Source organism: Nerophis ophidion, linkage group LG20, assembly GCF_033978795.1.
Source record: "Nerophis ophidion isolate RoL-2023_Sa linkage group LG20, RoL_Noph_v1.0, whole genome shotgun sequence".
NCBI classification, from domain to species: Eukaryota; Metazoa; Chordata; class Actinopteri; order Syngnathiformes; family Syngnathidae; genus Nerophis; species Nerophis ophidion.
Window position 1 is genome coordinate 46,735,690 of NC_084630.1, and position 9,678 is coordinate 46,745,367.

The following is a 9,678-nucleotide window of genomic DNA, read 5'->3' on the forward strand; positions in this document are numbered from 1 at the left end:
TTTGTATAATGTAAAAAACTATGTAATGTAATCAGAAGAAACAATGTAAATATGCATAATGGTCCATAGTTTAGTGGTGTGTATGATAATAAACAGTGTAAATGTGATGTAATCATAAGAAACAATGCAAATATGAATAATGGTCCATATTTTAGTGAAGGTTTGTATAATGTAAAAAACAATGTAATGTAATCAGAAGAAACAATGTAAATATGCATAATGGTCCATAGTTTAGTGGTGTGTATGATAATAAACAGTGTAAATGTGATGTAATCATAAGAAACAATGCAAATATGAATAATGGTCTATATTTTAGTGAAGGTTTGTATAATAAACAATGTAGGAAACAATGTGAAGTATTCATAAGAAACAATGCAAATATGAATAATGGTTGTCAAGTGAGGCTACACGGTGGCAGAGGGGTTAGTGCGTCTGCCTCACAATACGAAGGTCCTGCAGTCCTGGGTTCAATCCCCGGCTCGGGATCTTTCTGTGTGGAGTTCGCATGTTCTCCCCGTGACTGCGTGGGTTCCCTCCGGGTACTCCGGCTTCCTCCCACCTCCAAAGACATGCACCTGGGGATAGGCCCCTCCCACTTCCAAAGACATGCACCTGGGGATAGGTTAATTGGCAACACTAAATGGTCCCTAGTGTGTGAATGTTGTCTGTCTACCTGTGTTGGCCCTGCGATGAGGTGGCGACTTGTCCAGGGTGTACCCCGCCTTCCGCCCGATTGTAGCTGAGATAGGCACCAGTGCCCCCTGCGACCCCAAAAGGGAATAAGTGGTAGAAAATGGATGGATAGTCAAAGTAGAGAGCAGCACAAACACCACTGATGTGTAGCGCACACTCCAGGCCTGAAGGGGCAGCAGTGAGAGCTGAGGGCTGAACATCTCCAGCTGCTTCCAACAGATTGGCTTGATTGAACTCACCTGTTCACCTGCTCAGAGCACATGCTCATAATGTTTGTGCTTCAGTCCAGTCGCCCCTTTTTGACATTCTGCTAGGAGGAAGGAAGACGCAACTGGTGAGAAAACCAAAGGAAAAAAGTGCTTGTTTGAGAATGTTTAAAGAAAATAATTTCACTGATGTTTACAAAATTGTTTAAGTTAACAAAGTAAATGTAAAAAAGTTATTGGAGATATTTAAAATTATTCTTAAAGCTAGGCCCTATCAGCGGAAACAAATGTTGGTTGGATTGTTTTAAAGGAACAAAGCATGTATTATGATGTATGTTTATGAAACACTCTTTTTCTCTGTTTGCTTAAGGTTATCAACCTATTCAACTATTCATTCTGTTCATCCATTCATTCACACCGATAAGCCACTTTATTTTATTGCTTCAAATCAATAAATCACAGGGAAAGATGATTGAGTTGTCCCTTTGTGTCCTTGAGTCCAACTGGCCCTTTCAAGTTTGGGCACAGCTGTTAAAAAACCCCAAAGAACTTGACAATGGTCTATATTTTAGTGAAGGTTTATATAATAATGTAAGAAACAATGTGATGTAATCATAAGACACAATGTAAATATGAAAAATGGTCCATATTTTAGTCGATGCATGTAAAATAATGTAAGATACAACATAATTTAATCATAAGACACAATGTAAATATGAAAAATGGTCTATATTTTAGTGAAGGTTTTTATAATGTAAGAAACAATGCACATGAAATAAGAAACAATGCAAATATGAAAAATGGTCCGTATTTTAGTCGATGCATGTAAAATAATGTAAGAAACATAATGTAATCAGAAGACCCAACGTAAATATGAAAAAAGGTCCATATTTTAGTGAAGGTGTTTATAATAATGTAAGAAACAATGTGATTTAATCATAAGGCTCAATGTAAATATGAAAAATGGTCCATATTTTAGTCGATGCATGTAAAATAATGTAAGATACAACATAATTTAATCATAAGGCACAATGTAAATATGAAAAATGGTCCATATTTTAGTGAAGGTTTTTATAATAATGTAAGAAACAATGCACATGAAATAAGAAACAATGCAAATATGAAAAATGGTCCGTCTTTTAGTCGATGCATGTAAAATAATGTAAGAAACATAATGTAATCAGAAGACACAATGTAAATATGAAAAAAGGTCCATATTTTAGTGAAGGTTTTTATTATAATGTAAGAAACAATGTGATTTAATCATAAGACTCAATGTAAATATGAAAAATGGTCCATATTTTAGTCGATGCATGTAAAATGTAAGAAAAAACATAATTTATTCATAAGACACAATGTACATATGAAAAATGGTCCATATTTTAGTGAAAGTTTTTATAATGTAAGAAACAATGTACATGAAATAAGAAACAATGCAAATATGAAAAATGGTCCGTATTTTAGTCGATGCATGTAAAATAATGTAAGAAACGTAATGTTATCAGAAGACACAATGTAAATATGAAAAATGGTCCATATTTTAGTGAAGGTTCTTATAATAATGTAAGAAACAATGTACATGAAATAAGAAACAATGCAAATATGAAAAATTGTCTATTTTAGCGAAAGTTTGTAAAAGAATGTAAGGAACGTGATGTAATCATAAGACACAATGTAAATATGAAAAATGGTCCATATTTTATTGAAGGTTTTTATAATAAACAATGTAAGAAACAACAAAAGAATAGAAGATTAAAATAAAATTTAAAAAATCGGTCTTAGCCTGGGCCCTGGAGTGGGGGTGCAGACTGAGGCCAAGGGGGAAAAAAAAAAAAAAGAAAAAAAATATGAAAAATGTTCCAGATTTTAGTGAAGGTTTTTATAATAGTGTAAGAAACAACATAATGTAATCATAAGACACAATGTAAATATGAAAAATGGTCCAGATTTTAGTGAAGGTTTTTATAATAAACAATGTAAGAAACAATGTACATGTAATAAGAAACAATGCAAATATGAAAAATGGTCTATTTTAGCAAAGGTTTTTAAAATACAGAATGTAAGGAATGTGATTTAATCATAAGACACAATGTAAATATGAATAATGGTGCATATTATAGTGAAGGTTTGTATAATGTAAAAAACAACTATGTAATGTAATCGTAGGAAACAATGTAAATATGAATATTGGTCTATTTTAGTGGTGTGTATGATAATAAAGAATGTAAGAAACAATGTACATGTAATGTAATAAGAAACATTGCAAATATGAATAGTGGTCCATATTTTAGTGAAGGTTTGTATAATGTAAAAAAAAACAATGTATTGTAATTGTAGGAAACAATGTAAATATGAATAAAAGTCCATATTTTAGTGTTGTATGTTAAACAATGTACATGTAATGTAATTATAAGAAACATCGCAAATATGAATAATGGTCCATATTTTAGTGAAGGTTTGTATAATGTAAAAAACAACAATGTAATGTAATTGTAGGAAACAATGTAAATATGAATAATAGGTCCATATTTTATTGAAAGTTTGTATAATGATTAAAAAAACAAAACAATGTAATGTAATTGTAGGAAACAATGTAAGTATGAATAAAAGTCCATATTTTAGTGTTGTATGATAAACAATGTACATGTGATGTAATTATAAGAAACCTTGCAAATATCAATAATGGTCCATATTTTAGTGAAGGTTTGTATAATGTAAAAAACAACAACAATGTAATGTAATTGTAGGAAACAATGTAAATATGAATAATGGTCCATATTTTATTGAAAGTTTGTATAATTAAAAAAAACAAAAATGTAAAGTAATTGTAGGAAACAATGTGAATATGAACAAAGGTACATATTTTAGTGGTGTGTATGATAATAAACAATGTAAGAAACAATGTACATGTAATGTAATGAAACATTGCAAATATGAATAATGGTCCATATTTTAGTGGCGTGTATGATAATAAACAATGTAAGAAACAATGTACGTGTAATGTTATCATAAGAAACATTGCAAATATGAATAATGGTCCATATTTTAGTGAAGGTTTGTATAATAATGTAAAAGAAAACAATGTAATGTATTTGTAGGAAACAATGTAAATATGAATGGTCCATATCTTTTGAAAGTTTGTATAATAATTTAAAAAAAAACAATCTAATGTAATTGTAGGAAACAATGTAAATATGAACAAAGGTCCATATTTTAGTGGTGTATGATAATAAAAAATGTAAGAAACAATGTACATGTAATGTAATCATAAACATTGCAAATCTGAATAAGGGTACATATTTTAGTGGTGTGTATGATAAACAATGTAAGAAACAATGTACATGTAATGTAATCATAAGAAACATTGCAAATATGAATAATGGTCCATATTTTAGTGGTGTGTATGATAATAAACAATGTAAGAAACAATGTACATGTAATGTAATCATAAGACACATTGCAAATATGAATAATGGTCCATATTTTAGTGGTGTAGATGATAATAAAGAATGTAAGAAACAATGTACATGTAATGTAATCATAAGCAACATTGCAAATATGAATAGTGGTCCATATTTTAGTGAAGGTTTGCATAATGTAAAAAAAAACAATGTATTGTAATTGTAGGAAACAATGTAAATATGAATAAAAGTCCATATTTTAGTGTTGTATGATAAACAATGTACATGTAATTATAAGAAACATTGCAAATATGAATAATGGTCCATATTTTATTGAAAGTTTGTATAATTAAAAAACAACAACAATGTAATGTAATTGTAGGAAACAATGTAAATATGAATACAAGTCCATATTTTAGTGTTGTATGATAAACAATGTACATGTAATGTGATTGTAAGAAACATCGCAAATATGAATAATGGTCCATATTTTAGTGAAGGTTTGTATAATAATGTAAAAAAAAAACGAATGTAATGTAATTGTAGGAAACAATGTAAATATGAATAATGGTCCATATTTTATTGAAAGTTTGTATAATAAAAAAAACAATGTAATGTAATTGTAGGAAACAATGTAAATATGAATAATGGTCCATATTTTATTGAAAGTTTGTATAATAATAAAAAAAACAATGTAATGTAATTGTAGGAAACAATGTAAATATGAATAAAAGTCCATATTTTAGTGTTGTATGGTAAACAATGTACATGTAATGTAATTATAAGAAACATGGCAAATATGAATAATGGTCCATATTTTAGTGAAGGTTTGTATAATAATGTAAAAAAAACAATGTAATTGTAGGAAACAATGTAAATATGAATAATTGTCCATATTTTATTGAAAGTTTGTATAATTAAAAAAACCCCAATGTAATGTAATTGTAGGAAACAATGTAAATATGAATAAAAGTCCATATTTTAGTGTTGTATGATAAACAATGTACATGTAATGTAATTATAAGAAACATCGCAAATATGAATAATGGTCCATATTTTAGTGAAGGTTTGTATAATAATGTAAAAAAAACAATGTAATGTAATTGTAGGAAACTGTAAATATGAATAATGGTCCATATTTTATTGAAGGTTTGTATAATGATTAAAAAAAAACAATGTAATGTAATCGTAGGAAACAATGTAAATATGAATAAAAGTCCATATTTAAGTGTTGTATGATAAACAATGTACATGTAATGTAAGTATAAGAAACCTTGCAAATATGAATGATGGTCCATATTTTAGTGAAGGTTTGTATAATGTAAAAAAAAACAATGTAATGTATTTGTAGGAAACAATGTAAATATGAATAATGGTCCATATCTTTTGAAAGCTAGTATAATAATAAAAAAACAAAAACAATCTAATGTAATTGTAGGAAACAATGTAAATATGAACAAAGGTCCATATTTTAGTGGTGTGTATGATAATAAAAAATGTAAGAAACAATGTACATGTAATGTAATCATAAACATTGCAAATATGAATAAGGGTCCATATTTTAGTGGTGTGTATGATAATAAACAATGTAAGAAACAATGTACATGTAATGTAATCATAAGAAACATTGCAAATATGAATAATGGTCCATATTTTAGTGGTGTGTATGATAATAAAGAATGTAAGAAACAATGTACATGTAATGTAATCATAAGCAACATTGCAAATATGAATAGTGGTCCATATTTTAGTGAAGGTTTGCATAATGTAAAAAAAAACAATATATTGTAATTGTAGGAAACAATGTAAATATGAATAAAAGTCCATATTTTAGTGTTGTATGATAAACAATGTACATGTAATGTAATTATAAGAAACATTGCAAATATGAATAATGGTCCATATTTTAGTGAAGGTTTGTATAATGTAAAAAACAACAACAATGTAATGTAATTGTAGGAAACAATGTAAATATGAATAATGGTCCATATTTTATTGAAAGTTTGTATAATTTAAAAAAAAAACAATGTAATGTAATTGTAGGAAACAATGTAAATATGAACAAAAGTCCATATTTTAGTGTTGTATGATAAACAATGTACATGTAATGTAATTGTAAGAAACATCGCAAATATGAATAATGGTCCATATTTTAGTGAAGGTTTTTATTATAATGTAAAAAAAAAACAATGTAATGTAATTGTAGGAAACAATGTAAATATGAATAATGGTCCATATTTTATTGAAAGTTTGTATAATAATTAAAAAAAAAACAATGTAATGTAATTGTAGGAAACAATGTAAATATGAATAAAATTCCATATTTTAGTGTTGTATGATAAACAATGTACATGTAATGTAATTATAAGAAACATCGCAAATATGAATAATGGTCCATATTTTAGTGAAGGTTTGTATAATGTAAAACAAACAACGTAATGTACTTGTAGGAAACAATGTAAACATGAATAATGGTCCATATTTTATTGAAAGTTTATATGATAATTAAAAAAAACCCAATGTAATGTATTTGTAGGAAACAATGTAAATATGAATAAAAGTCCATATTTTAGTGTTTTATGATAAACAATGTACATGTAATGTAATTATAAGAAACCTTGCAAATATGAATAATGGTCCATATTTTAGTGAAGGTTTGTATAATGTAAAAAAAACAACAATGTAATGTAATTGTAGGAAACAATGTAAATATGAATAATGGTCCATATTTTATTGAAAGTTTGTATAATGATTAAAAAAACAAAACAATGTAATGTAATTGTAGGAAACAATGTAAGTATGAATAAAAGTCCATATTTTAGTGTTGTATGATAAACAATGTACATGTGATGTAATTATAAGAAACCTTGCAAATATGAATAATGGTCCATATTTTAGTGAATTTTTGTATAATGTAAAAACAACAATGTAAAGTAATTGTAGGAAACAATGTGAATATGAACAAAGGTCCATATTTTAGTGGTGTGTATGATAATAAACAATGTAAGAAACAATGTACATGTAATGTAATCAAACATTGCAAATATGAATAAGGGTCCATATTTTAGTGGCGTGTATGATAATAAACAATGTAAGAAACAATGTACATGTAATGTTATCATAAGAAACATTGCAAATATGAATAATGGTCCATATTTTAGTGAAGGTTTGTATAATAACGTAAAACAATGTAATGTAATTGTAGGAAACAATGTAAATATGAATAATGGTCCATATTTTATTGAAAGCGTGTATAATAATTAAAAAAAAAATCTAATGTAATTGTTGGAAACAATGTAAATATGAACAAAGGTCCATATTTTAGTGGTGTATGATAATAAACAATGTAAGAAACAATGTACCTGTAATGTAATCATAAACATTGCAAATATGAATAAGGGTCCATATTTTAGTGGTGTGTATGATAATAAACAATGTAAGAAACAATGTACATGTAATGTAATCATAAGAAACATTGCAAATATGAATAATGGTCCATATTTTAGTGAAGGTTTGTATAAGAAACTATGTAAACGTAATTATCCATCCATTCCTACCGCTTGTCACTCAGAAGTTGTGGGGGGCACTGGAGCCTATCTCAACTACAATCGGGTGGAAGGCGGCTTACACTCTGGACAAGTCTCCGCCTCATCGCAGTAAATGTAATAATAAGAAACAATGCAAATATGAATAATGGTCCATATTTCATTGAAAGTTTGTATAATAATAAAAAAAAAATGTAATGTAATTGTAGGAAACAATGTAAATACGAACAAAGGTCCATATTTTAGTGGTGTGTATGATAAACAATGTAAGAAACAATGTACATGTAATGTAATCAAACATTGCAAATATGAATAAGGGTCCATATTTTAGTGGTGTGTATGATAATAAACAATGTAAGAAACAATGTACATGTAATGTAATCATAAGAAACATTGCAAATATGAATAATGGTCCATATTTTAGTGAAGGTTTGTATAAGAAACAATGTAAACGTAATTATCCATCCATTCCTACCGCTTGTCACTCAGAAGTTGTGGGGGGCACTGGAGCCTATCTCAACTACAATCGGGTGGAAGGCGGCTTACACTCTGGACAAGTCTCCGCCTCATCGCAGTAAATGTAATAATAAGAAACAATGCAAATATGAATAATGGTCTATATTTTACCAAAGACTATTAAAAAATGGGAGTCATTACATCCCTGCTTGGCACTCAGCCTCAGGGGTTGGAATTGGGGGTTAAATCACCAAAAATGATTCCCGGGCGTGGCCACCGCTGCTCCTCACTGCTCCTCTCATCTCCCAGGGGGTGATCAAGGGTGATGGGTCAAATGCAGAGAATAATTCCACCACAACTAGTGTGTGTGTGTGTGTGTGTGTGTGTGTGTGTGTGTGAGAGAGACAATCATTGGCACTTGAACTTAAATTAATTTGGTTCTTTCCTTCTCAGGTGTTTGCTTAGCCAAGATGCCTGATGTGGAGTTCTGCCTTGGTAAGTTCTACCAGTCCCATTCATCGCACTCCCGCTTTGACCTTTTTGCATTAAATGATGTTCTCCAAATTTTATCTGGTCCGGGATAATTAAAGTGCATAAGCCAAACATGAAAGAAAGGCCCGGAGAGAAGTGTTGACACAATGAGAGAGGATGTCTTGGATCTTTCCTTGTTTTTCTTCTTCTTCTTCAGTGTGCGCGCTTGGAGATAGCCCTCATTCATTTTTCATGGCGCCGAGATGTCTATTTGCAGACGTTCAAATGCACTTTTCCCTCAGCAAAACAATCGCACAAAGCTGCGGGAATAATGCTCGCATTTTGCCGACATTTATTTTATGAAACTATTGTTTATGAATAAAAACAACAAATAAACAACTATAAATACTCCAACGGATGCTTCTATCTAGTCCAGACCTGGGCAAATTAAAGGCCTACTGAAAGCCACTTCTAGCGACCACACAGTCTGATAGTTTATATATCAATGATGAAATATTAACATTGCAACACATGTCAATACGGCCGCTTTATTTTACTAAATTACAATTTGAAATTTCGCGCAGAAGTATCCTGTTGAAAACGTCGCGGTATGATGACGTCACGGATTGTAGCGGACATTTTGATCCACCACCGATCCCAGCTATAAGTCGTCTGCTTTAATCGCATAATTACACAGTATTCTGGATATCTGTGTTGCTGAGTCTTTTGCAATTTTTTTCAATTAATAATGGAGACGTCAAAGAAGAAAGATGTAGGTGGGAAGCGGTGTATTGCGGCCGCCTTTAGCAACACAAACACAGCTGGTGTTTCATTGTTTACATTCCCGAAAGATGATGGTGAAGCTTTACTATGGAACAGAGCGGTCAAGCGAACATGGTTCCCCGA

The 9,678-nt window shown here is 29.8% G+C and overlaps 1 long non-coding RNA gene across 1 annotated transcript; it reads left to right on the plus strand.

Annotated features, from left to right (window-relative positions):
* The first annotated feature begins 960 nt into the window (after positions 1 to 960).
* LOC133539239 (uncharacterized) lies at positions 961 to 9,124 on the plus strand. Its single transcript, XR_009803217.1, has 3 exons — positions 961 to 1,027; positions 8,755 to 8,796; positions 8,990 to 9,124. It is a non-coding gene; the product is annotated as an uncharacterized LOC133539239 (long non-coding RNA).
* The last annotated feature ends 554 nt before the right edge of the window (positions 9,125 to 9,678 follow it).